Raw genomic sequence first — 22,508 nt, forward strand, 5'->3', positions numbered from 1 at the left:
CAGTGGACAAGGGAAGAGCTACCAACATCATCTATCTGGACTTCTGCAAGGCCTTTGACACGGCCCCCCACAACATTCTTCTCTCTAAATTGGAGATATGGATTTGATGGGTGGACTGTTCGGTGGATGAGGAATTGGTTGGATGGTCACATCCAGAAGATAGTGGTCAATGGCTCAATGTCCAGTTGGAGATTAGTGATGAGCAGTGTCCCTCAGGGGTCCATATTGGGACCAGTACTGTTTCATATCTTCATCAATGACATAGTGGGATCAAGTGCACCCTTAGCAAGTTGGCAGATAACACCAATCTGAATGGTGCAGTCAACACGCCTGAGGGACAGGATGCCATCTAGAGGGACCTGGACAAGCTTGAGGAATGAGCCCGTGTGAACCTCATGAGGTTCAACAAGGCCAAATACAGGATTCTGCACCTGGGACAGGGCAACCCCCAGTATCAGCACAGGCTGGGGGATGAAGTGATGGAGAACAGCCCTGCCAAGAAGGACCTGGGGGTACTGGTGGATGAAAAGCTGGACATGAGCCAGCAATCACCCAGTCATTAAGGTTGGAAAAGACCAAATGTGCGCTTGCAGCCCAGAAGGTCAACTGTATCCTGGGCTGCATCAAAAGCAGCATGGCCAGCAGGTCGAGTGAAGGGATTCTGCCCCTCTACTCTGCTCTGGTGAGACCCCTGCATCCAGCTCTGGAGCCCTCTGCACAAGACAGACATGGACCTGTTGGAGAGGGTCCAAAGGAGCCCACAAAAATGCTCAGAGGGATGGAATTGTCCTCCTGTGAGGACAGGCTGAGAGTTGGTGTTGTTCAGCCTGGAGAAGAGAAGGCTGTAGGGAGACCTTATTGTAGCCTTCCAGTACTTAAAGGGGGCTTTTAAGAAAGATGGGGACAGACTTTTTAGCAGGGCCTGTAGCAATAGGACACGGGGTAATGGTTTTAAACTAAGAGATTTCAACTAGGTACAAGGAAGAAATTTTTGCCAATGAGGCTGGTGAAACCCTGGCCCAGGTTGCCCCAAGAGGTGGTAGATGCCCCATCCCTGGAAACATCCAGGTCAGGTTGGACGGGGCTGTGAGCAACCTGATCTAGTTGAAGATGTCCCTGCTTATAGCAGAGGGGTTGGACTAGATGACCTTTAAAGGTCCCTTCCAACCCAAAGATTCTATAATTCTGTGAAAATCTCCAACACGGTGCTCTCCACCATGTTAGTCTATCATCTTAAAATCTTAGCTTAAAAAAAGACCCTCTTCCCTTCATTTTCCTACCTGAAGATACATCTAACTTTCCTCGTCATCTTAAAATCTTCCATGATAAGCTTTTGCCCACACAACTAGCTCCCCCACCCAGATCACTGACTGATTAAGCCCTGGAAGAGATTTTGACTGATCTTTAAAAAAAGCTGATAGAAATTACAGTCTGTAATTGACCAGAATGTAAGAGCTAAGAATCAAAAAACGGTCATCCAAGCCCCTATGAAATAGTCAGGATGCAGTTGTGACGAAGAAATCTCTTCACATGTGTGCAGAGGAGCCCGCTCAGAGGGGACCCAGCAGAGACAGCGGAGCCACTGAGGGCTCACTCGTACCAGAGATAAATTTACTCTTCCTGAAACTGTAACCCCATGCTTGATTAACAAACACCCACAGCAGGGGCATTTCTGCTGCTAATGAGCTACTGGAAAGTGGTTTGACCCTTGGCTTTCAACTCCACTTCCCCATTCCTGTCCTGAGTTGGCTCATGACTTCAATGCTGTCCCCATGGTCTCCCTATGACCCCCAGAGAAGCTGAATTAAACCTCACTTCTTTGCTCTAGCATTTCCTGTTGCCTGATTAGTTACCCAATGCTATCCTGCTTTGTAGGCAAAAAATGCTGTACTTGGGGTTGTGCGTGACTGAACACCTGGAATCACGCATTGCAAAGTTTGGTCACCACTGCCTGAATCCCTCTCATGAGTCTAACCAGAAGTTTACAAAAGGACCCAGGAGCAGATTTCCAGCACAAGTCAGGACTGGGGAAACAAAGGCTACAACAGGAAACAGAAAACAAAATCTGACAAGTAAAAAGTGCTTAAAATTAAAATGCAATCATAGATTCTTTTCAAAGACAATTTAGGAAAAGTTCTTGTGAGGTTCTGTTATCTTCTAATTTCATGATAGGTTTGTACATTGTTGCTCTAAGGATGCTTAAAACACATTTTTAAAATGAAAAGGAAATGCTCTGTATTTCACGGTAAAATTGCAAAACCTCTTAAATATACTTTCAAGAATAGAAACAGCCTTATTAAAAGAATGAACTGCCAGTGCAATGAAGGGTGAAATGCAATAGGAAACTGACTTGATAAAAGGATAATTCCAGTAAATGAATAACACTTCCCTTGTATCACACAAAATACATAATGTTCAGTTTATAAGAATAGCAACTGCAGCCCATGTTCTGAATTGCTCTTCTGGCAATGGCAAACCTGAATGGGAGCCTGTTGAGGGGACGCTTTACAGTTGAGTCTAGCTGAAAAGCATGAAGCTCCATGATCCAAAGCAACCCTAGATAATCAGCACAGCTAAAAATTGTTTCAATTAATGTCATCTAATGCCATTGAAAACATTACCCTCAATCAGCAAGAGGAGCATGCAGGTGAGTGTCCAGGGCCTGAGACCACATGGTTGGGATTCATCTCAGTTCTGGAGCTGGAAAGTGAGATGTCAAGTGTGAGCCAGTCACCTTAGGTTCTGCTCATATTCAATGAAGAAGAAAGGCTCAGGGCAATTCATTTGGCCCTTCTTAGAGAGCATTCATCCTTTGAGGGCCTGATTCTTCCACTGACCATAAAGGGAGCACAGAGCAACTAGCTCAGGTGGGGACATTGAATCATTAGTTGAGGAAGCTCTGACAAAGAGTCCTCACCATGTCAGGACTCCTTAGGAAGGATCTTTGACTAAATGGCAAGCCTTGAAACTGATTATACCTGAAGGGGACAGTTTTTAATGCTTGCCAGAAGGAATCGGGTGTCTCACATTTTCCTCATGGCTGTAACTCTGACTCAGCACATTAGTCTGGATGAATCTCTTCCTCTCTTCTTCTTTTGCTAATTACACAGTGATGGCTGTGAATTCGAGGCTCAAAGAAAAGCTGTGGATCTGGGTAACCAAAGGGTAGGGTCTGCAGGATGGCAATCAGCCAGCACCACTTCCTGAGCCCACACAGCTCCAGGCAGCATTGCTAAGTGCCAGCCACACCATTTTCCTACCTCCCTCAAGTGCCAAGTGTGGCAGTCAGCCTCTAAAGGCACAGCTACCAATGACGACTCATAGGTACCCAAGCCAGATATAAATGCACTCCCATGACCACTGGAGTCAGAATAAACATGTTAACACTAGACACTAACATGCAACACGCAGATTAGCCCTGCAAAAGAGGAAGGTGTGTGAACTGCCTGCTTAAATCAACTCTGAGACTGACACCAAGGTATTCAGAGCCATTGGATGAGCCTCTGTGCCTCTAAGCATATTTCAGATGGAAGGTGATTTCCTAATCCCGTGAAAATATTTTTATTTCAGTAGGGACAGGAGTTGCAATGTACTGACTTTAAAGATTGGAGACATTAGGAGTGGGTATGTCAAAAAAGGCAATTGTTTAGTCCTCCCACCTTAGAAGAGATGTCAACGTCCTGCAGTAAATATACATGGCACAGTGCTGGCAAGTGACACTCATCTGAGAACAACCCACAATCAAGCCACATTGTGTTTGTACTTATGCTGAAAGGGGTGAGCAAGGAAGAGGAACACTTGGTCCTGCCAGGCCCTCTGAAGAATTGCGTTTCTCTTTCAGCATGGCCAACCTCTTTAAAACTCTTCTTCTAGCTGCTATGTCGGTGGCAGAAACAGCTGAAGCCCTTCTGAGGTCAGATAGTGGAATTTTAGCTAGAGGCATTTTCTGTCTCAACAGAGATGCCGCCGGTTTGTTCGGCTGAAAGATCTAAAGTAGGGGCCGCGGCAGCAGAAATCCACTTGCTTGGGCCAACCACTGCCCACCCACCCTGGAATTGCTCCAACACACTCACTAGACCCCCCACCTCTTGTTTAATCTTTAATGCACCTCCAATTGCCCTAGGCTGGACACCGCAGCAATGCAGGCAAGATAGGAGTGATGATTAGCTCCCTGACCCTGCGTGCTATGCTGTGCATTGGGAAATGTATGTCTAACGGCTGACCCTCCATCGATCCTGACTGTGTCCTCCAGGCAGAAGGAATCATTAGCAGGAGCTTACAATGGAGGGGCGTGCAATACCTCTCATTCTCCTGGGTGTAGGCCAGGAAAAAAGCCACAGGCACAGCAGACCTGTCCTACCTGTTCTTGCTCCCCTGACTCTCAGTTTGGCTTTTCTTAAGCATTTGGTGTAATAAGGAATGGGGGAAAGATGAACAAGTGTGCCCTGTACATAGCTCCTTTGGTGTTTGCCTAGATCCTTTTCTTCCCGTGATACCCATCCTGTGCCACAGGGAACCAGCTCTTGCACTAACACGACAACTGTCCTACCTACAACCTGTCTACAACCCTTGATGTCTACCCAGGCACTAACACAAAACCCCAGAAATTCCAGGTGCAAATATGGAGACAACTCCATTTCACTGCTTGTGCAACCTCTAACATTTATGCTCAATTTTGATTAAAAACTGTGCTAGGATGGAAATACATAAAGAGGGAAAAGGATCAAGAGAGTCACTGGCCCCCACCAAACAGGAAGTTCTCCAAAGCTGGAGCAATCCAAAATCTAAGGTCAAGCATCCTCATATACGACAGAAGGTGAGGTTGCCAACAACCAAGTATTACCAACAGTGAGGGAACTCAGACCAGAAAAGACAACAGGAAATAGCAAAAGAAAAGGATTTTGTGGCCAACACATGAAATAATGGAACTTCTGCCTGACCAGTGAATAAAAAGAACATTTGGGGAGAGCAAAAAAAGGGGTTGAGAACCTAACTGTGGAAGAAGGAAGCAGAAAGAAAAGCAAGAAATGAGGGAGCTTAGAAGGCAGCTGGATAGCTCCATTGCTATCATGTCCCATGGGCTAGACACCAACAGTGCACAGGCTTCCGAGACTAGAATAAAGATAAATTCCCCTAAGGGAAGTAATTTCTATAAGAGAAAGCAACTGGTTAAGCAATACTGAAAATGTGCTTTGTCCAGGTTCTATCTGGGGTCCATATGGTGGGCACTGCTCCGTGTATGAATGAAGCCTCAGTGGTGATACAAGAATAGACTTACACAGCAGGAAGAAATTACCCAATGGAAAATATAATTCAAGATACCAGTCCAAGAGCCTGGAGAAACAAGAACTTTGTTGAGAAAGACTAACTGAAGCTGTGCATGGTAGTACCAAGATTAGTAACACTTGAATCAATTAATTAACTGCTGAAAGAGAAATTAGTATCTGGAAATCATCGTGCTCAAAGCAGCCTTAGGCAGACGGGGTAGATGTAGAGGCAGATGGGTGGTGCAGATGGTAGGGCAGACAAGGAGGTATAGACATTTTCAATATATGTCAGACCCCATAGAGGACACTTACTATGAGGCTAGTGCCTATTCCAGGGGCAGTGACTGAAGCTCCATAATCTTCAGGTTCTCCACACTAGTGCTTGGTCACAGTTCAATTGCTCATCTGCTTCTCTGTTCATCCTCCATATGGGAAAGGGTGGTTGGTGATGGCTGTGCCCTCATTTGCTATCCAGCAACACACAAGAGCAATTACAGCCTAGAGGGTCAGCCATACTGGATTAAAAATATGTAGGTCTGTTCTTTGTAATTTCTGACAAGCAAGAATCAGTATGCTCAGAAAACTTCTTTCAGGGTTATAGTCCTCTCCTTGTACCAGAAAGCAGTAGGCACATGTAAGAAATTACCCTCCTCAATCCCACCATTATGGGTGCCAAATTTATTAACCACTAGCCACTATAAGACTGAAGGAATCTGATGGCAACAAGCCTTCTACATTTGTGCAATTCCCATCTCCTTCCCCCCACCTCTTCCCACCCTCTGAAAATCTCGCATCTGGTTTTCATGGCTGCATCATATGAAGTTTCAAATGTGTTCAGTGGCTGATTCTGCTCATAAGCTTTTCTTCTCCTCTGATGCTTTCCAGAGGCAAACTCCAAATTTATAGCAGAAGGTGCTGTTAGGAGTTTGTAAATGTACATCTTTCCATTCTATACTCCTGAATTACATCTCTTTTCTATCACACATTGTCAGGGACATAGAGACATGCCCCAAGATATCACTATTACTTCTGTCTTGGCAGTGCCTCCCAGCTTTGTGCTACTAACACGTTAAATTAAGACAGATCTGACATGGACTTTTCAAGAAGAGATCACACTAAAAAAGCTCAGCTCCAGTGTGAGGTTAACAAGCCTGGTGGCAAAGAGAGAAGCAAGTGGATTCATATATCTTGTTTTCACTTGAGTCAGTGAAGTAGAAAAAGTTAGAAGTTACAGAAGTTAGAAAAAGTTAGAAAGTGAAGTTAGTGAAGTTAGAAAAACATAGGTTACCTCCAATGACAATAAAGTGTCTCCAGGGAGTGATTATGAAGTTTCATTACAAAATTTCATGCAATGCCCCTGGTACAGTCCTAGTTCTGGTATTATTTTCATAATGAAAATTTGCATTAGTTAATGACTAGGATACTGGAATGAAGAATACCTTTTCTAAACCTATAGGTGATGGAAACCAAGCAAGGTCTTCCTTTAAAGACAAATTAAGAAGTAATTTCAAATTAGTTCAGATATCTTTTTTTTTTTAAAGAAAACAGTTGCTTTATCAAACTGTTTGCTGATCTATCACAATTGTCCTCTGATAAACCAGTCTTTTAGCCAAATCTCACTTCTTCAACTGTGTGTTCCATCAAATCTTTTGTTTAGTACTGAGATCAAATATACAAATCTACGGCCACGCACATCACTTTTTTTTCCTCTCCCTTTTTATTCCAAAGCACTGTTTTTTTCAAGGCATGCGGGACAGTTTGATAAGAACCGAATGGTGATATGATATAACCACGCATATTTAGTATGATTTAGGATGACCAGCACAGTTCCATAAGTGTCTTCCTGGATGTGGATAATAGGATAAGGGAGTGAGGAGGAGCAAGAAGGGCAGGGGTTCAGCCCTATCTAAAAGAAGGTTAAGGGAATGCTACTTCGTTGTCCATATTGCTCACAGCACCATGCTGTCTGCCAGCATAGGAGTTTTCTTACTTTTGCTCTCCACCTGGTTGCCGAGGTGATGTAACCTGTCCACTGCTTTATCCTCCTCTATCTGACTTTCTCTTCCAACTTTGGAGTTCACACAAGAATCTACCAACTTTCTCTTCTATTTCTCTGTTTGACATTTGTCTAAGTCACACTAGTCTTTTGCTCAAAAGGATTCCCTACCTAGATTTATCTACTAGAAATAAATTGTTTTTAATAAATGCACCCGGAGGAGGGGACATGAAAAACCATTCTCACATTGTCAGCTCTGAAATCAGCTGTTGACCTTGATTTTATTGTCATGATTTACCCTTCTTCCCATGACTGGGAAGAATTCTGGTTTTGGCCACCTCCATTTCTCTGTGGGTATGCTCTACTTTGGTAGGAGCATCTTCAGTCCATCCCAGCACTGCAAAGGACAGTGATAGTTACTTCTATGCCCCACTACAGTTTTTGTCAGCCTCAAATCCACATTTCATGTTTTATTCCTAGAAGATGTAATGCTTTTCTAATTGTTTGAATCTCCTTTGAAGAATTACCAAATCATCAAATATTTACCAGTTAGAAATTAAGCTCCACTGCACAGAGAATGCAATAGCATGAATACAGAGATACTAGCTTAAATCAGGGGTGGTTTTGCTGTGTAAGACATGGGTGTCCAGTCTAAGCCAATATCAAAATCTTAGATTGATAAGTGTTAGACTGTTGTTTCAGTTAATAAGGCAAACTGAAATGGAGCTAAGACCAACATCCCTCATTTACAGGGAAGAGGTCTAGAGGGGTAGGAGATAGAGTGAAAGACAGCACTTCATGTGAAAATATGTCTGAGAGATTGAGAAATAATCTAAAAAATAAGAAGAGGGGAAATGGTGTTTTAAAAAAGTAAATGATATATCCATGTTGTCTCTTTCAGGAAAGCTAGAAGGTGTAAATTCCATGAGATAAATATGGAGTGGGTGCTTCTTAAGATGTATAATTTATAAAGGACTGGTTCTGCCTACAAATTGAGACAAGTTTGAAGTCTTATATTTTTTAGAAATGAGTTTGCTGAGCTGCAGGAGTTACAGTGGCAACTGATATTGTGAAGTCAATGCAGAAGAAAAGGCGTTCCTCCAGCAGAAGTTAATCAAGATCTCTGTGACATGGGAAGGACCATGTCCAGTCCACCAGTCACAGGAAATTTCTTCCTGTCACAAATGCAGTAAGAAGAAAGGGACTTAAATTTCCATTAAAACAACTTCAATTGGGCATTCAGTTTTGTTTTGGATGTTGTGGGGTTTTTTCCCCTAATAGGGCAAATAGCGAAGCAATGAAAGAAATTGCCTAGATAACTGTAGAAACCCTTTCACTGTTATCTCTGTCTTATCTTTCCCACAATGCCACATATGCAGCTCCTGTGAGCTCTCCGTTCCCCCCATCCTGTTCACTCCCTCCCTATATTTTTGCCTTTCAATAAGTCCTGAGGAATCCAATAAAGACTCCTGCAGGAATTTGTAGCAACACATTCCTTTTCCATCATCATCTGCACTTTGAGCAAAGCACTTCTCTTATATATCTCTTCTGACAGAATATGAAACCACAAGTATTTTAAGCTGAGACAAAGTAAGTAGAGGGCTGTAATCCAAACTGACAGCAACATTATTAATCGGGGAAGAAGAGGCTGAGCAGAGCAGATTGCTCAGAGATCTAAGAAATGGCATCATGTTGGGAGGGGGCTCCCAGGTAGTTCTGAGCACTCTGGATGGGCTGCAGAGCCTCTCTCCTAGAGGACACCACATCAGTCCCCAAAGGCAATAGTGGGAACAGAGATATAAGACCACCCAGCGTTGAAGCACACCCATTCCCAGTGTCTGCTTTTCTTCAGAGCCTGGTTTGAATGCCATTGCTTTGATCAGATCACTGGGGAAAAAGAGGGGAAGGCACTTTTTTCAAAATGTTTTAATAAGGTTTTTTTACTGGTGCCCTATTCCTACCAGTGCTCTCCTGGATGTAGTTTTAGGATCTATATGTCTTGCTGTTTGCAGTAGCATGTTGTGCCATCACTGTATTGACTAGGTCCTGGATTCAGCCAGAAGGAGAGCTGAGATACGCTGAGCTAGATACCTGCATGGTACACTCCACATTAGAGAGGGGATAAACATTGCAACACTGCAGCTGGAGATGGACTCCTCCTCTACACACCCATGCACTGCAATAAAACCCAGTCCTAAATACTTTTTACAGTTGATGGAGAAATAAGGGAGTTGAGTTCAAGAACTGCCTTCCTCTCTGCTGGGGACCTAGACAAGAAGATCGTATTCAAGGGTGTTTGCATGAAGTGGATGAGTCCCAACCATGCTATTTAAATAAGCTTGGTTACAATGTAATCCAGAGTACCCTTTAAACCTGGCTTCTAGTTTCGATTATATGAGATTATTTAGGTCTTCTGCAACTTCTACTGATAATTTACACTAGTCCAATCACCAGCATGTTTTGAATGTGTTTATGCCAGAAGCAAACCCCCTCTATGAACATCCCTATGAGACAATAATTCCCTTGCAATTGCTTTATTAGTGTCATTTATAATGACACTATAATCTCCATATAGAATGGGTGATAATTATTTTGGATTTTTAAAAAAGAACATATTTTGTCACTAAATAAAATGAATGACTAGATTTGGAAAGTATCCTTCATAGCTAGAAAAGAGAATCATATCCTGCTTAATTTATCAAAGAGGGAGATAAATGGTAGACATGGAAGGAAGAGACTTCCAAGAACAGATATATGTTTATTCTAATAGGTAATGGACAATGTGAGTTAGCAGTTTGCAGCTAAAGCTAGACAGATTTATATTACATCCCATGTCAGCTTTTCCATCATTTTCTGGGAATCAATGAAACCAGTCCACAATTCAACAGGACCTTTTCCCCTCCTCCCCATAACTTCCCCAGTAACCCAAGATTTGTTAAACATCATTGCTAATGACTCCAAGCCTCCTAGCCAATTACTTTTAACTTCACAGCTTCAATTTATTTGACCCAGTCACTACAAAAGGACATAACAACTTTTGCAGAAACCAAAGGGATAGGAAGGAGCTAATTGTTGCAGTTGAATATAACTGCATCATCACATCACTGGTCTGCAAATTTGGCCTCTAAGAGGGCTGTAGAATTTCTGTATTTCCAAGTATTAGCAGAGAATCTAGGAGAGAATTTCAGTCTAGGAGAAATGAGTCTATTCATTTACTTCTCTTCATATCAAAGAAGCAGAAATTGAAGCGCAGGAGAATTAAGGAATAGCCTCCAGTCACTCCAAACCTCTTTGTTCTCATGCATTAGAATCTATATCTTTCTTTTCTTACATTTGTTTGCTTTTCAAAAACCCAAATGCATCCCTTGGGATTTGCAATGCAGCTGGGGTAATAACCTGAACAACCACGAGTTTGTAAGCAACTGTGTGCCAGGCTTTATCTTCTCAGGGGTTGCCTTGCAGAATTGTAAGCAGGTGACATGGTGGACCCTGCAGCCAAGCCAGATCAGCCAGAATTAAACTTTCAAGGGAGACGAGGTTGGAAAATTGTGCCTTATTCACAGGCTGGGGAGTTGACTCACAGCATAGTGTCAGTTGATGGGTGATGCTCTAAATATGGTCTTCTTTCCCAATCAAAATCTCTTCAGTCACTCTTGAAGCTGAGCTGGTTGAAGGTTTACAGGAATTCTTACTGAAATGATGGAAAACACTCAATGGTAATGAAAGATAGCCCAGGAACAAATGCTCCTAGACTGTTCCTTACTCTTCCCAAGCCCCAGGATACTCTTAGGTCAAACTAAATTCTACCTCCACACCGAAGTAGACTGGGACAACATTAATCCTTCACCTGGAATTGAGACTCATACTCCAAAATTTCCCCAGGAATGTGCATGCCCTTGCTTACTAATGTTAATGGCAACTAATATTTGTGTTAGGTTAACATCTGGAGACCTAGTATCAGCCTGGGCATCTTTGTACTGTGCTGCCCAAAATGTGACAGTTGAGGGAGTGGGATAGCTGCCCATGGTCACAGACACATCAACAAGAGTTAGGAAGATGATGTTGGAATCATGAGTCAGAGGAGAGGATGGCCATGCTGCTCTGTCCCCCTGAAAACCTTTGCTTGGATGCCGGGGGCTTGAGGATTGGGTTATCACTGTAAAAACAATCTAATACGACATGCCACTGTCTGTCTTTCAGAAATCTCATTTGACCTTGGGCTATGAACCACAGACTAAACCTCCTGTTCAAACCTGACCCAGCTCTTTCTACAGCCCAAGCAGCAGGAAACGTGAGACGTACCGCTGGCAGCTCTGGTTCCTGATGTGTGTCACCCTCCCCCTTCAGCAATTCCCCCATCCTTTCTGGAGCCAGGATGGGAGAAGGGCCCTCCGTCCTCCACAACACCTGCATGGGCTGTGGCTCTCAGAGCCTCTGGGCACACAGGGTGAGCCGGAGAGCAGCTCAACTCTCAGAAGAGGGGAAAACATGTTTAAGGAGAATTTTTTTTAATAAAAGTGGTTTCAGGTGACCTCAGGGTGGTTTTGGATAGCAGGGAGGGGATCATTCTCCCCCTCTCCCAAGTCAGTAACAAAACAGTCACAGCGTGGATAGTGCAAGCTGCTATTTCTATTTATTTCTCTGTCTTCCATGCTGCTGGGCTTGTCCAGGAAAACAGGCGAGTATCTGCTGGCAAACACGGTTGGGAAAGAGTTCCCCACCTCATCTGCACTTGTCTCCTGGCTTCTGCTGTCCCTGTGGGTCACTTGTGCCTATAGCTGGGTGGCACTACCGTTTGCTAGTCATGTCCTTGCTGCTTTTTTCCTTTCCTCCATTTCCTTCTCTCCTTTGCTAAGACCTGCCAAATTCAAGAGGGATAAAAGGATTAAACACCAGGAGAACTTGCCCCAGAATTGAAAGAGAGAGAGTAAAATCAAAACAAGCCCTGATTTTGGACGGTAACTGAGATAGATGAAAGGGACAAGTACCTTTTCACATCTCACAGCTCTCAGAGACCAGCTGACCTTCTGATGGGAATTGGAGTGACTATAGGAGTCCTCCAATTCACACTCTGCTGACAGTACTTCTGAGGACAAGCAGAAGTCCCAGAAGCTGGAGAGAAGTGCCCTACAGATGAGCATAAACCACAGCTGTAGCCACACAAGTTGCTGGGACACCAACAACTGTTCTCACTTTCCACATATGTCTTTTACCTGCATGGCTGAGCAGCCTGCTTACAAGATATGGCTGGATTTGGCCCTGCTTACCCTGCTAACCCCAGCCATGCCCCCATGCTCCCAAGGTATTTTTGCACTGGAGCTTGCCTGGGGCAGTGCAATGCCATGAATAACTTTCCCACTAAAAGCAAGAGGGGATGGAGAAATGGAAGATGCAGGTGGCAAGAGCAGCACAGAGGGAAGGATAAAGAATCTGTGTTGAATCAGGGATGGGGGAAGGAACAGAAGCAGAATAAAAAGCAAAGTGAGGCAAAGGACATTGGAGGAAAGCCAGCAGATCAGGTCAGGCAGCAGTCAGGAAGAAGGTGGTATCGAGGCAACTACAGGACATGGGTTTGTACGTGTACAATAGGATCAGGAAAGCTTAATTTCACAGCAGAGCCCTTCCAAGGGCCAACAGGTGACTCAGAATAACTGATTTAGTAGGTAAGAGCTGAATTCAAGAAGACCTTCTTTTGGGTATATCTCAGCAGCATATAGTGTTGTCTTGGTCAGCTTCTTCATCCTGTCCATAGAGAGTTGTGTCACCAGACCTACCATGGTCAGACAGGAGACCTGCAAAACTCCCAAGAACAAACACTTGGAGCAGTGTGTGTAGCTGGGGATCTGTGGAGGTAATTTGGGGTGGGGGGTGGGAGGAAATGCAACAAAGCTGTTAAGCAGGGTTTTGCACAGACATCTAAAATTTCTCTACATAAGCAGGGGTCTGTCGAGGTGCAAAGCAGTTGAAATGTGAGAACACAGATGCCTCTACAAATGATACTGCACTTGGCACTAAGGCAAATGTCTTATAGCTCGTCACATGCTGGGCCTAGGATCTAACATCTAATATCAGTTCCCAGCTGCCTGTAGTGATGTAGGAGTTGGCAGAAGATAGAGCAAAGGTGACAAAATCTAAGCAACCTGTTGTACATTCCATTAAAAGCATCCTTGTAGGTAGTATAACTTGGTTCTGCAAGGTCTCTAAAACAGGGCTAGCAGCTGAGCAGTTTTAACATACTGTTTGGAAGGGACCTTTCCCATGTAGTCTTGGGACTTACTTCTCCAATTAAAATGTTTTGCCAACAGATATTGACAATATCATCACTATCTGATAGATCCAAGGCATCAGCATTTGCAGACCTGATATTCTACTAACTTAGACAAAAAGGAGAAGAATCTCCAAAATGCTCTGGAAAACATTTGTGACACTGGGTTAAAAAACAGCAGACATATGTAAGGTCAGGGGGAAAATAGGCACCTTGACAGGATATGAGGAGTATTAATAAGTACAGAAAACTATTGTCATGCCTCTACCCACAGATAAAAGGGATAAAAAGTTTTCAGAGATTTATATTTTGATGGACAGATTCTATCTGGTATGGTTGCCAAAATGTCTTCTCTATAGGTATTAATATTTAAAATGTGCTGTATAACATAGGATGCTAATAGGAATGGGTAGTTTGGCTAGGGGCTGACAGAGACAATACCATCCAACACTGTCAACTCAAGTTTCTAATCAAAGCCTTGGGACAACGTGGGTGCTGGAAGTAAGAGAGTGATGCTAGGTCCAGAAATGCCTGCAGAAGGTATCACGCCTTTTACATTTCGAAAATTAATCCTGGCAGAAACTTTTCCCAAAGCTTTTCAGACAATTGCAGAAGGGCATTAGCAAACACATCACAGGTTACAGAGGCTATTGTCCCAGGCACAGTTATGGGATTTACAACTAGCATAAGCTGGGAAAAACCTAGCCGAGTTCATTTGCCCTAAATTTTTAATATAGAGGGCCTGCTCTGGGAGGTGCCTGTTTCTTTCCCTTGACTGACTCATATTTGCAGCTTAAGCTTTCAGACATCTAAGGTTAGGCTGGAAATTCCTAAAGCACTCAGTTTTAGAAAGCTAGAATCTGAAGCACATACAAACATATGCCCAAGAATATGTCTTGAGCCTTGGGCATCATGTGCTTTGCCATTACAGAAACCAGAGCACAAAAAGAGGTTTTGCAGAAGTAGTACAGGTCAGCAAAGGCTCTCTGGGTGGATGTAGATGGGCTGGTCCCATTACCCCTATGTGTTAGACCTAATGCTGGCACTGAAGAAGATAGAGCATCGAGTGATATTTCAGCATCCAGGTTGAAAATGTGAACAGTGGCAAAGCCATGTTAAGGACACACAGCTCACATATTTTGTAGCTGTCACAGTAGAGGATGTTTGATTTGCACAATAGTTTAAATGCAATTGTGGATTAGATAGAAAATTTCTTGGTTGAGAATTTCCAGAGCTACCCAGTGATAGTAATACCCTTGACATGAAACAGGAATCTGATTTGTGCTATTTATAAATTGCTTGCATGGAACCACTTGCCCAGAGCAATGGGACATTGACCACCCATGATGTTACTTAGAGAAGCAATCTGGCCTAGAAGACCTATCTCAAGAAAAGGTATTATTTCCATCATTTCCTATATCTAAGATGTGACTCACAAACTACCTTGTGCTTTTTGTGTCTGGGACTCTTGCCTAGTGAGACCTGTGCCTTCAAAGAGCTTGCTGGAGGTCTCCACTGCCTGGGAGAGTGATGGAAGGGCTGACAGGGAGCCATCACAGCGTGTCTGCCCCAAAACCAGCACATCTCCCAAAAAAACAGGAGGCCTGCCTGGCCCTGATGTTCCAGCTTTTCTCCATCCGGCAAGGCAGGGGATTTTCGGCATGGCCGCACAAATGAGCAGGCATCTTATTTGCCTCATTTGCCAGAAGCTCTTTCCCATGACATTTTAATCCCACTGGGACAGGAACAAGCAGCACGAGGAGGTTTCATTGCACCCACCCAGCGCATGCACAATCCCTCCACTCTGTGGACTGAGAAATAGGAATAGCTCAAGAGAACTGAGAAAACAAATACCTCACATCACAATTAGCCCAGGAACAGATGATGTCAGGAAAGCTACCTGCCTGCTAAGGGCTTGGCTGGCCCCTTGTGTGCCCAGGCTCTGTGCTGCTTGACACTGCCAAGGGGGTTGGTGTATCTCACCATGTTCTGCCACCCAGTTCTCCACCAATGCTCCTTCTCTTATAGGACTGTTTCCTCTCACAGCAAGATTTGGGGTTTCCATTTAGTCTCTGGCCCTGGACCTAACAGCCCTGCTGCCTGTTGGTGCAATGAAACAGCCGACAGGCAAAAGTAGCCTGTAATGATATGCTTAAGGCAACGTGCTGGAACAGATTCAGCCTGCAAATGCTCGAAACAGCACGCGGGCCTCTCCTCAGCATCTCTTCCTGATCTGCCCGAGGGCTGATTTCTTGCTGTCTCTGCACTGCGCTGCTGAGTATCCGGAAGAGCATGGTAGCCGCTGCTGCTGCAGAAGACAGCAGAGCCAAGCTGGGCAGGAAATGTTAATGCACCCTGGTACGGTCTGCCCAAAAAATCCCGAGAGTCAGCACTCTTCATCCACTGCTTCACTGGGCAGGGGAAGCGTTAACTGGGGACAAGTGGGTTGCAAAACAAGCCCCAAGAAAGGCTAAGACAGGCATCTCCCCAAGAAGCCACATGTTGCTCATCAATGAAGAAGCTGAAGAGGCTGATACCTGAGAGAGTCCTGCATGGGTCTTCCTGAACTTCCAGGGACAGTGGTTACCCCACTTCAGTAGTGCTGTTGGGGGGGGCATTGCTGGGGACACCGAGCTGAGCCAGGCCCTGAGGCCTGATGGTGCTTATGGCAGACAGACATTCCCAGCATGAGGCCAGTGCTAGGTCTGCTCCCCCTTCCTCCTCCTCCAGACCCCAAGAAAATGCCACTGACTTTGTGAAGCCTGTTCATGGAGACATATTTCTTGCTTTATCTTTCCTGGGAAGAAGATTTTGCATGGACTGCTCCAGCTGACAAGCTAGGCAGACCTTAAGAGACAACAGGGACTGCTGGAAGAGTAGGTTAGGGCAGAGGGTTGGGAGAGGACCCATGAGTTTCTTGAATTATTTATCATTGCCAGTGCACTGGCGTTCTTTACCCAGGAGAACCCAGGTATTCCGAATGGTAATTCTGACACACTTTCAGCGAGGTACATGCCAAGCAGCTGGACAGCTCTGTGTGGACCTTTAGGGCTGGGCAACACCATGCACCTTTCTAACAGGCCAGAACTGCAACTCAGAAGTTACGTGCAAGAGCAGAGGAGTGAGCTGGTGGGGAGGAAAGAGGGATGGGGCAACAAGATCCCAACCAGAAAGCAAACCACAGTGTGAAGTGGCTCTGCTGTGGCCCACAGTTGGCAGCTCTGGGCCTTGCTGGGCCTGGGCTGTTCCACACATTGGCTATGGACTATGTCAAGCCTTGGACACAGCAGTTAACCACACTTCCTGCAGGGCTTAGCTTGGTATGTGCATCAGACGCAGCCTGTGGCCATGGCCCTTCCTCTGGCCTTGTGTGGTCACTGTTGAGCACCACAATGTGATGAGGTGTCACCATACCATGGTGGCCTGGTGCCAGACGAAGGTCTGGGGGAGCTCTTTGGGATCACCTGGTAAACCCACTATCAGCCATTGCTTAGGACTGCTGGAGCTGGCAGCTCCCATGTGGCCAAGATGAAGGGCAAGAAGAGCTACTAGTCTAGTGTCATCACTGCAGCATAAGGCCAGCTCCATCATCCCTCCCTGCAAAAACTATGATCTGGTGTTCCTCTGCATGTCGACAGGCTTCCCTCAGACAACTGCCATGGTCTCCCCAGGGAGAGTGTGAGGAGCACAGGGCACCTTGGAGTCATGTCTTTGAGGCTGAGCAACTTTTGCACCTGTTGCATTATCCCAGTTGCCAAGTTCCACAATCCAAACAGCTGTCACAGAGGCACCAGAGGAGGACAGCAGAACAGAGGAGCCAGTTTGTTTTGCTGCTACAGGAAATATGCCACTGACATGTTCTTGATGAGTTTTGGCTCACTAGTGTCACATCTCCTTAACACAAACATACCTGAGCTCAGCCCACCTGGGCAACCCTTACTGTTGGGTGGGCAGAAATGGACATTTCTAGTTATCCTCTGGAGAGGGTGCAGGTAAAGAACTGAAGGAATAACATCGATGTGCCAATGGAGGAACAAGGTTATTCAAAGCTATTTCCCAGGGATGTTCCTTGAACATCAGAAATGTACATTCTTAGAGAACAACTGGTATTTATTGACTGACAAGAACACCAGCAGTGCAGACACTAGTGCAATACTGGACAACACAACCAGCTACACAAATATGCATGTTTTAATCAAAAGGATTATATAAAAATTAGGACAAGGTACAAGCAGGACTGTAATGCAATTTAAAACCCATAGCACCATTCTCTTTCTAGAGGATATATAAGAAATATAAATAACATCCATACTTCTTGTCACAAAAGTTGTACATCTTGAGGTAGACAAATGTTTTGTTTCCCTTAAAGCACAGCCTTTTTTTTCAATTGATATATTGTCGCAAATTGGCCTTCCGGTCTTACACAAGCTGTCTGAGAGTGTAGAAGTGGCTATTGCATGAGTGGGGTTTGTTACTCTGCTCATTAGTGTTTCTTGGCTTATATGGCCCTATTTGTTGATCTAATAAAGCACCCCTGGCCCCAGCACTGCACTGTCCTTCCATCACAGCAACAGTGCTGCATGGATCCCTGGCTAAGCCTCAAGGAATTACTAGTGTCTAATCATTTTATGGGGCTGCCTCCAGATATGTGATTTCTTCCCAAGCAGGTTGAGCTCTTCACTTGGCGATGGTGGGGTCCATCCACAGCAGAACTTTATACACTTCAGTAAAACTTTTCTGATGGATTGTTATTTCCCTCCTGTAATAAGCATGCTAGATCCATTACTACAAAACCCAGCCCCACAACACACCAGGAGAGGCAGTAAAAAACAAACTAGGAAGTACACACAGGGAGAGGGAGTAACCTGTGTCTGCAGAGTAGCCCTGGTGTGGGTAGTGAGGATCCCAGCCAGCTGGGAGTATTACAGCTATCACTGTTCTCAGGTTACTTGGATCTTAGGTACAGAGGAAAGGATTCATCCTAAATCAAAAAACTATACAGGAAAGCATGTAGAGCTCAGATTTTTACCACCGATAGTCATGTTGACGTACATTTGTGTCTGGGAAAGAATTGTTTTATAGCCAGGGCATAAGCTTTCACCTTTGCTGCTGAAAAGATTTCCATATAAAGACTTATGTGCGATCCCCTCATATCTCCAGCCTGTCATTCCAGTAACTTCTTTGCACATATAACCAAAGAGGCAGCACATCCACTGGATTTGTAATATATCATAAGGTGTGCAACAAAATTAAAAAGCTCACACACAGATCAAATGGAGGCCCAGGTCTTCACATCCCATATCTCCAGGAGGTGGCAGAAGAGCTTTGCTCAGGATGTTTGGTCTTGATTCTTGAAGAAAATTCAAGCCTAAGAATACTGAATGCCAAACAGACCCGAGTTTTGTTTCCTGGTCACACAAAGACTCCCATTGCTGTTAGTTGAAGTAAATAACATTTCTGAATGTCAATCCAATTGACATCAAGTCTGGGTGATAAAACAGCCCTGGATAACTGAAGGTGGGGGGCAGCCCTGGATAACTGAAGGGGGCGGGGGGAACAAGCTATCTTCTTCAAGCAAACATTTTCACTCCTTTATCTGTAGCATCATTTCTAAAAGGCTTAGTATTGCAGGATACTGAAAGGAGTGATATCAACATTGCCTTGATCTCCAAATATGCTCAAGTCTTTTCCCCAGACCTCATATGGGGCATTTCATCATTTGGTTTCTAGACTGAGAGAGGCTGTCTGTTCTGAGTGGCAGGGGTTGAGCAGAAAGCTTCTCAGCTGTGACAGGGAAGGGTTGAAATAGTCTTTCAGTTAAGCTTGCAGAGCAAAGCCTGAGGACATCAAACGTCTTTGTCCAGACTTGGCTTAACCGCTAACAATGAAAATTTACTGCAGGCAAATACTAAACCTCCATATTCAACTGAGCCCAAACTCACCCCCAAGGATACCAGGGCATGAACTCTCTCTTCCTCAGATCTTCTCCATATTCACCACTTCTCAAGCAGCTCTGAGCAATGCAGGGCAAGGAGCTGAAGGCACAAAAGTCCCCTTTGGTACATAAAAAACAGTACTTAATTTTCTCCTGAAATATATTGTTGCCCAGTTCTTATTCAGTGATTCCTGTGTGGTGCCAGGACTTCCAGGCACAATCTCACCTTTCAATTTACTTTGTTTACATTACTCCTTCACTTTAGTAAAGTTCTTCTGAGATCCCCATGGGACTGTGCTAACACTCAAGACAAAGGGCAGCTCCACTTCATAGTTGCTGGCAGCAAGACTGGACAAAAACATAGTATGGTATTAGACACTGCCAGTTTCAACAGATCACGTCTCAAACAGTAACACAGATCACTGCTAAAAACCTCCATTGCTAGAAGTAATCCCTGCACATTTCACAGACGCCAGTATTTTCAGTGACAAGGGACTTGGTGACACCACCTCAAAAGCGTGAATATCCATATGACACAGGCTACACACACAAAAAACAAGATTTTTTTTTAAAGTGCTGCAAAGCAGTATCTAATTCTTCCTTAAATGTGTCATCTTTGCCTGAAACAGTGCCAAAGGACCAATTCAGTCAAAAATATCCACACTGAAGGGGCTTGATATAGTTGCCTAAATAAAGGTCTAGTCTCCTTGCCACAAACCTGTCCTTCCATTCCCACTGACACCAGTGTTTCAGCTGCAAAGGACACAAATAACCAAAGCTGCAAGTTCTACCAGTCTGACCATATTCCTCTCTGTCTAAATAATCATCTTACCATACTTCTGGTCTTGTTTTTGAGTATGTTGTGCAAAACATCTAACACACCTCTGAAATGCATTCATCTACTGCTCGAAGCATTGCAACATTTGGAGCGAGATAAAGGATATTACTAAAAAAACACTTTCTGCTGTGTGGAAGACAGATTTGCTTTTAGCATGGGAGAACTAGCCCACAGATTTGAAATGCTCTTGACAGGAAAACAAAAGGTGTTAATAACACATCCTTCCTTCCACACTCACTCCAGAGCAGGACCAGGTCATTGGAGAAGACTAAAAGACTTACCTACATGTCTGTTCTTTTGTGGTTTTCTCCTTTCTTTTTTAAAGGAATAGTACAAAAGAGTGAGTCTGAGCAAGACAAAAAGCTTCACTTTGAAATAAGTGCACTCTGCAGGTACCTGGAGGGTATCCCAACGGCCCTATGAAGACCAGAGAGGTCTGCGGAGGCTCCTGTTTAGCCTGTAGCCCAACAGCCACCTCAGCCAAGCTCCAACCTCTGCTGTTACTGAAGTCACTGGGGAGGGAAGATGACAGATTTTCACTTATGTGTGAGATGGATGGTAGATCCTCTCCAACAGGTCCAAGTTGAATTTGGAGGGCAGGAGTACATCAGAGCTTCATAGATCTGCTCCCAGTGTGCAGCAATGCTGCTCAGCAGCGTCAGTTGGAGTTCAGTGAGCACAAAGCTCTTAAGAGAAGATCGAACACTCAAAGTGACACAAACAGCCTGCTCTTTTAAGAAACAAGAGAGCAGATTCATAATCCCTTACTGGGATACAGCCACCAGCAGGTGACACTGACCCAGATAAAATTACTAGGAGGTTACAGAAGTGTTTTTTCTTCTTCAAACAACTCCATGGCAAAGCTGGAGACCGAACTTACTAAGCCATTGAAAACCACTTCTGTCCTGAGTTCTTGCCTACAGTGACCTTCTGCAAGTCCTATTGCCTGATCTGCAATGCATGAATCCTAACCTGCAGTGATGTGTCTACTGGAACACCCTTAGTTCACTTCACCAACATTAGCCCAAAGAGAAAATAAAAAGAAACGAGGCCATTAAGAATACTTTCCACCACCTAGGAGCATCCTAGCTGCCTTCAGGTTATTACATCTGGATGTGGAGAATGGATTGTGCATGCCCAGAAATTACTGGCCAGTGGAAAACTGTGAAGTGCAGCTTTGATAAAAGCAAGAGGACAGAGTGGTGTATCTTCCACTTGCTTCCCAAAGCTGTGCTTCTCCGCTCCTCCCACCGAGTCCCAGTCCCTGTTTAAATGACAATGCTCCATGCAATGGCATGGGATCCCCATATAAACCTCCTGTGACATGGTACTCCCTTTGTCTCCGATACTGGACAAGTCAGAAGGTCAGTGGGGCAGGTGGCTTGGGATCAATAGTGTAGAGCAGAGCTAGTTCCTTTGTCGCTTCACCTATGATGCCTGTTCCTAACAATTTTAACTCATTGGGATGTTTTTTGATTGAGTGCTCAACATTGAGACTCGTGGGAAGATTTCAACTCCAAAAAGATTAAAAGCAACTTGTAAATAATGATCTGCTCAATATTAATTTCTTTCATATTTAGGAGGTAAAAAAAACCAAGGCCAATTAACACAATTTGCAGTATTATGTCTGTCATAAGCATTTTAATTCAAGTCAACTTGGGCCAGAAGAAGGATAAAAAGGAATAAGCCCATTAAAAGACCTACAGGGTCTTTGGTCTAACACCAAAGGGAAGGTGTTAGGGGCCTCTAAACAGCCAGTTAATGGCTAGATCTGCTCTGAGATAGTTCTCTTCCATCCTTTTATGAAGCAGAAATAAAAAATAGCTGTAAAAAGCAAAGGGCAACAAGGTCAAGATAAGGAGAGTGTGCATGCACACTCATCACTGCAAAGTGATTATTGAAAGCATATGTAAATGAACAGATGAGGTGCCTGACTTCAGCACATCCACACTCAAGAGCTGGAGCACACAGGTGAGATCTTACTGCTTGTTACAAGAATTCAATCACATTGAAACCTTGCCCAATTCAGCCTAGGGATCAGTCCATCTAAACAACCCAAACCAGCATCTTCATCCATTACGTTGCCAAAAAATTTTGATCTGAGCTTAAGGATTTAAATATTCTTTTCAGCACCAACCCATCTCCACACCAGCATCCTGTTTGCTGGTTTACAGCCATTACCAAAACTGAGTAAATAAATACAGCAG

This window comes from Phaethon aethereus, assembly GCF_964289735.1.
Source record: "Phaethon aethereus genome assembly, chromosome: 25".
In the NCBI taxonomy this organism is placed as follows: Eukaryota; Metazoa; Chordata; class Aves; order Phaethontiformes; family Phaethontidae; genus Phaethon; species Phaethon aethereus.